Source organism: Cryptomeria japonica, unplaced genomic scaffold (genome assembly GCF_030272615.1).
Source record: "Cryptomeria japonica unplaced genomic scaffold, Sugi_1.0 HiC_scaffold_909, whole genome shotgun sequence".
In the NCBI taxonomy this organism is placed as follows: Eukaryota; Viridiplantae; Streptophyta; class Pinopsida; order Cupressales; family Cupressaceae; genus Cryptomeria; species Cryptomeria japonica.
Genome location: NW_026729618.1, coordinates 9,196 through 15,704, shown reverse-complemented (window position 1 = coordinate 15,704; position 6,509 = coordinate 9,196). Strand labels below are relative to the sequence as shown.

Sequence of the window (6,509 nt, the reverse complement as noted above, 5' to 3'; positions counted from 1 at the left end):
TCCATCATCTATTGCAAGGCCTAGGACAAAACCTCCTACCCACTAGTGCATTTGAAAATCGATGCAATATACGGATCGATCCAATCATCTGAAACGCGCGAAAGGTACGGGGGCATAGAGAAAACTGTACTTGGAGGCACAGGTCGAACGTGCTTAAAAGGGGGCGCATCACTTTACTCGCTTGGAGAGATAGATATTGGTTCGTACAGGACATCTCAAGCAGTACTGCTTTGCACTACAAAACTCACCAGTCATTAGATTATGGCAGTTCGATCATAAGAAAGAGTGAGTGGAGCCGTGCTATTACTTGTGCTTGTTGGCGGGCTTCTCGTCGTTCATGGATTCATCGGTATTGGTGGCAATAGGTCTGCATGCTTCAATGTCCCGGTCCGGGTTGCTCGGGTCATTTCATTGCTAGTGAATCGTTACTATATGCGCATATGAGTAATTCTGACAAGGTGCTGCCCTTAGTTGGTAGGGGGGGGAATAACTGAACTAGTCTGGTTCTTTCCTCGTCAGTCATGGTACTACGAACCCGTCAGTCATTAGACTATGGACCCCGCTGGTCAGAGTACTACAGTAACAGCATCGAATCAACGAAGACACATTGGGTATCATCCACCGCCCCCTACTCCGCTTTGATCGTTTAGTTCAGCAATAATCTAACATCGATGCATCTCAAGAGGCTCGGATACTCATTACCGGGGCCAAATGATCATGGTTCAGGCTTAGAGACGAATGACACGAATGGCCGGGGCTTATCGAGGCTTTAATACGAATAGACAAGGCGAATGACCGAAGCTGAAATACGCAACGATGGGTTCTTATGATTGATAGACAGGATACACAATAGAAAAGATACAAGGATACCAACCCTGGGAATCAAGCGTGCAAGAGGAACAACGGGAACACACTGGGCAATCCAATAAACACCTTTCTCGGCTCTCTACACCTTTCTCAGCAAGAGATACAGGGCAAGATAAATAACTGTGTCTGTTGTTCAATATTGATAGGCCCAATTCAAATTGATATGCGCAATCAATCCCAGGTTCAATCAATAGGTACGGATCCAATATCAACAGCATCAATCAATCAAACTGCTCTGTTGCTACCGGCTAGCTACCATTGCCCGCTAGGCATCAGTGGAGATAAAATCGACACTTATAGACCAGGAAGATGCAGGCTACTCGGACAAAAAACAACCCGGAATAACTAGCTACTCTCTATCCCCCAACCAGGTACAAACACGTGTTGTCACCATTTAGCCAATGAAGAGGAGATCTGCGTATTTCTCTATAGAGACAAAATAGAATTGCTATTATAGACGAGATATCCTCATTGCTATTATTTAGGGGCTGAACTAATAATCTATTTCTCTCTTAGAGCAGTAACATCATCATATACGACAACACATCCAAGATTTAGGGGTTATCGTTCTATAAAATGAGACGTGTATTTCTCTGCATGAATGACTTCATTGCGGACGACCATATAACTAACTCAGGCTTCCTGAATTCTGGGAGGAAGAAGTTAAGTGAATAGTGCTCAAACTCTGCCAAAATCAGGAGCAGATTAGAATCTACAGAGTTTTAGACCCCCATTGATTCTTGGAGCAGATCAGAGCAGGCTCTTTCATGTAGACTCTCATAGCCTACCGTTGATGTTGGTTTCACTACGGGAGATCAAATCTGTGTGAAGGATCAACAATTTGGGATTAAGGATTGGGTGGCCAGATCTTGGTGAAAGAGGTGTTGCTTCACTTGACTCAGGTACATCGTTCTATTTGTTCTCTTCTTCATTTATCATAATATAGATCTACCTTTTTTCCCCCCCAAAAAACTATCTTTGTTTGATTGATTACCATAGATCAACAACTTCCTTTGAGTGATAACAGTTTGCTTCAGCATGTCTCTATCTGTTTGAGATTGAGATCTGGATTTATGGGTCATAATGGAATGAGTAAGGTTGTGTTTGTTTGTTGATGTGCAGGCCTTAACTGGAACCTGTGGATCTGGATTTCGTTCATGTAAGGACAGCAACCAAGCAAGGACAATCGTCATAAGGCAAGGTGAGTTCCATAACTTTATTAGATCTTGTATGTGTGTGGATTGTTTGGGGATTTGAGGTAGGGATCTATCTCTGTCTGTCAGTAAACGTTTAGCTAACTGGGACATTTCTCCATGGTGGTTGATGGGTAAATTCCTCTCCCGTTGGTCGAGAGTTCGATTCCTCACCCTCATAACAAGGTCGTCATGAAGAGGATTAAGAATAAGACCCCAGGGTCAGGTTGGAACGGCTAGAGCAGAGTTTAACCACCCTCACATCTATGGTAGCACAGTTATTGGCAGCCAAGGGCATAGAGTAAACCTCATAACATAAAGCTGGTTCAGAGGACCTAAATAAAAAAGAAAGGGAGCGTCCTTTAACAGATAACCAACCATCTTGCTTGACTATTTTGGACTTAAGATTTTCTTCAGAATGGTCAATTCAGTAATAAAATAGAGGCCTTATCTGCTTTCAATTACTTATTGCGAAGGAGTCTTTTGAACAGCTTTAGAAAACTGGTCAATTTCAGAGTTAAAGGGTGGCGGGAGCCAAAGGGAGTAAGCGCGTTTTTTGAAAGGGTCTTGGTGGCCAAGAACTGGGAATTTCAATACTGAAAGGTGGCCAGCCAAAGAAGAGATTTTGTCCGGACCCACCCAAGATCCAGTAAGTGCCGGGTAGAGCAAGCTCGTATCCTAGCTTCCATATTTGCACTGGGGGGTGGGTGGTGGGTAAATGGTCCCCGGGGAGGGCGCCATCGATTTCTCGCTCGATTGACCATAGGAATGCAGAGCGGAGATAAAGAAGCACGGCAACAAGAGAAGAGGATTAAACCGCGGAAAGGGAGTGAAAACACCCGATCCCATTCCGACCTTTATATTAAACCAAAAGGGCACCTCACATACATAAATGGGGAAGCATTCCCATTTCCAGTTCGGACAGACTCAACACCTTAAAGAGTAAGCTATTCACCTTAGGTCAGAAGGTTCAACCCCATTCGTTACCTTTTATCGTATGGGTTGCTTGCTGGGGGCCAATACGAGGTTCGGCCGCTTGCCCGAACAATCAATCCATTTCGGATTGGAAACAAAGCATCCGTGTCGAAAACGAATTTCATCCCTCTCCCAATTATTTGGAAGTAATCGAGCGTTCGTTGGTACAGAAGAGAGAAAGCGCGCCTGGGACAGGGATATATGGATGGAAGAAGGAAGTAGGTACGAGATGAAACTCGATCATTTACAGTTTGTAAAGCATCACCAGTGGCATAACTATAACATAACTAACTGGTTTCGGATTCTTTTAAGACGGTGGCTACCCCGTTAGTTACGACTTCATCTACCCCACTGTAATACGTCAGTAGGCTACTGGTTCTATTCCCATGACCCAAAGAGAAAGGAAGCCCTAGTGGGTTAAATTGTGGATCCGCAGGTGGAGATCCTAGGTGGTCTCACGGGTAAAGTGGAGCAAATGTGACTGGTCGACCATTTTTTTCCGATGATGATCTGTTTCCAGATTTTCGGTCATCTGTGTATATGGGCCACATCCCTCTGGAGAATGGTGATATTGTTCTGTCTGGAAGTAGAAGTTTGAGTCATTATGGGACTCCACCTTCATGAACCTATTAGAGCTTCCAAAATTTGGCAGTATAGGTGAAGTTGCTCGGTGCACTAAGTTTTGAATCGACTTAGGTACATCAGAATGCCATGTGATTAGACCAGGCTGGCCCTATTCATGCCCAGGAGATTCATGTGCTCATCGGCTTGTCCATGGAGGGGCATGATGTTACATAAGAATTTGAGAGAGCTGGGAAGCATGGTAAGAAGCTAGGGGAGTTTAGTTTGTATGAGATACATGGTACCAAATGAGGAGGTTGCGGGGTGATCATCGAAGAGGGGATGAGAGGATTTAGGTAACCTTCCAGATCATGACTTGTTGCCTGATGTGGAAGTATACCAAAGGCAAGTGTTCTATGGACACTCTGTCCATTACATAGTATTGTATTAAAGGTTTACGCTTTCATGTCACTAGTGCACCTTCCTAATGAAGGAGTTGATGGATGCATGCGCAAATGCCCATGTCATGTGTGCTACTTTTATCTATCGCTACTTACTTTTAGCCTTTGCTATTTTCAAATGGAAACGGGTTGGAAGCTTCAATCTGTCTAGGGGTGACCCATTGTTGCAATACAGTAGGAACTCTGGTGGGTCCACAAGGATGTCGTGAACATTGCATTCAACAATACAACGGTGGTATGACAAAATGATAGTAACCACAAATATGGCCATCTGGCTTCCCAAGTACCCTTTTAATGTGCATGGACAAAGACAACACATATGTGTGCCTTAGAGTAGAAGACATAGAAAAATGAAAGGTTTTGCCCTTGCCTTTCTACCTTAGTGAGCAGGCGTTGGACAAGGAAGTTTTATCCAGGCTGGATGTCCACAGGTCTAGGTCAACCATCGGTACAGTCTTGATTTTACGAGAGGTGTTGGTGCGGGCAAATCAAAAAAGAAAAAAAGAACAAACAACAAAAAAAACAAATAGAGTACCTAAGGTAGGGGTACAGTGCAAATAGAAGGGGGCGGAGTCTGATACTGATTCGGTCCCTGAGGCCACAAGTGCAAGGTTCTACTAGTAAGACTTTAGAGGTGTGTGAAGCTACTTGAAGTTCCCTACCTCCAGTATTGGGCAGCCGGATCCCAGATGATGCTGCTTTCTCCGGCCGATATTTTAAGTAGTGCTTGGGAGCTTTTTATAGCTTCTTGCAACGTGAGAGTTCATAGAAGAAACCTAAGATTGTGTAGCCACTTAGTGTTGCGGTGCCTTCCATTCCACCTAAGCCACCTGTGTCCACGAAGCCAAGCACTAGAACTACACCTACCACAACTCCCGTTGGCTCCACCGTTTGACGTTCTAGTTGGCTACAGGCAGTTGCAGGTGAGGCCTACATAGTTGGTCTATTTTGTAGAAAAGAAAGGGTTCTCGTAGAAGAGACACTGAAATCATTATAGGAGTATGAGGAAAATAAGGCCTCTACCATTCCTTTGGTTCATATTAAGGATGATGCTCCAGATTCTTTTGCTGGAATTCTTAGATTGATCGGGACCTTGAATGAAACGTAATGGCTGGGCGAAGCACATGAGCACAAACGCAGTAAGGGTAAGGTGTGGTTCCTTTCGCTCTAGCTAGGGTAGGCCTTATTTGGAGTGCCCTTGGGATGTAATGCTTAAAATAGTGAATATCTATCAGATCATTCAATTCGATAGCCAATGCCAGTCGATGAACCGGTTTACCTTAGGCATATCGAGATTGAGAGCCAAAAGCAGTGAATATGCCTATTTTATCGCCACCATCTCGCTAAGCATCTCTTTCGGTTCGATAGCTAGGACCAGCCCCCCACCATCCAGATATCTAAGTTATTGCCCCCTTGAATTAATTAATTAATTGCAGGTCGGGAGCTAGGACCAGTTTGAGTAGATTCAATTGTGGATCTACCACCAGTATCCGAAGCAGCGGTTCGGTGCAAATTGAAGAGCGAGCACACTTTCCATTTCGAGAGCCATCAGTAGCAGATCGGGATCGAGACGTTGACCTTGAACCTATTTCATAACCTTACCCTACGAGCTTTTGGATCCAGTTGTGGTCCCATTATTTATGAAAGCAGCACTCCCAACAGTTGCATTTTATCCGGGACCAGTAGATCCACCAGAGCCAAGGAGGTGTATGGCTAATAAAATATGTATACATATCATAGTCAACAGAAGGCGCAAAACCCAGGTCCCTTTTGTCTGGTTCCAGATTCACCAGCAGCTAGAGAGACAGGAGAGGCATAAGAGACGGTTGAAGCGCTATATATATATTGAGTAGTTTACCAAGTGGTTGAAGCCATTGAAAAACCAATTCGAGAGCTAGTAGCCCGCTGGGTTGAATCTTAATAAGTTGATCCACCACAGAACCAATCATATTACGTATAGAATCTACTGTGGAGCTTTCGACCTCGTTCTCTGATCCTCCATTTCGATAATTAGAAGCTTTAGAAGCGAGAACTTTCGAAGGGAATCCTCTCGTTCTATATCTACGGAGTAAACAACTTGGGAGTTCTGCATCCCTAGTCTTTGCTCTTTATCGGTCAACTGCCTATGTCTCTATTATCTACGTAATAGGTCTCGATCATCGACTGGTTCAACAACTAGCTAAGCTGCTGGATCTGTAACTGGCTCTATAACCTACAGGTATGCTGCTTATGGAGAACCTGTTACCGAATAACTATGCTACTACCAAAGCTTCTCCTGCTGCTGGTAGATATGCTACTTATTGCTGAAGGTGGTACTAGCTCTGCTACTGGGTAAACTGATGGTGGGTCTCAATCTAGAGCCTGGAATGCCCTCCACAACTAAACTATTATAGCTGCAGAGGGGGGGCTGCTACTGCTTCTTCGACTGGTTTAACAACTGGATCCACTATAG

At 44.3% G+C, this 6,509-nt stretch overlaps 1 long non-coding RNA gene across 1 annotated transcript; it reads left to right on the top strand.

The window, feature by feature from the left end:
* The first annotated feature begins 1,325 nt into the window (after positions 1–1,325).
* LOC131872959 (uncharacterized) lies at positions 1,326–2,747 on the top strand. The gene is made up of 3 exons (XR_009371013.1): positions 1,326–1,769; positions 1,990–2,068; positions 2,576–2,747. It is a non-coding gene; the product is annotated as an uncharacterized LOC131872959 (long non-coding RNA).
* The last annotated feature ends 3,762 nt before the right edge of the window (positions 2,748–6,509 follow it).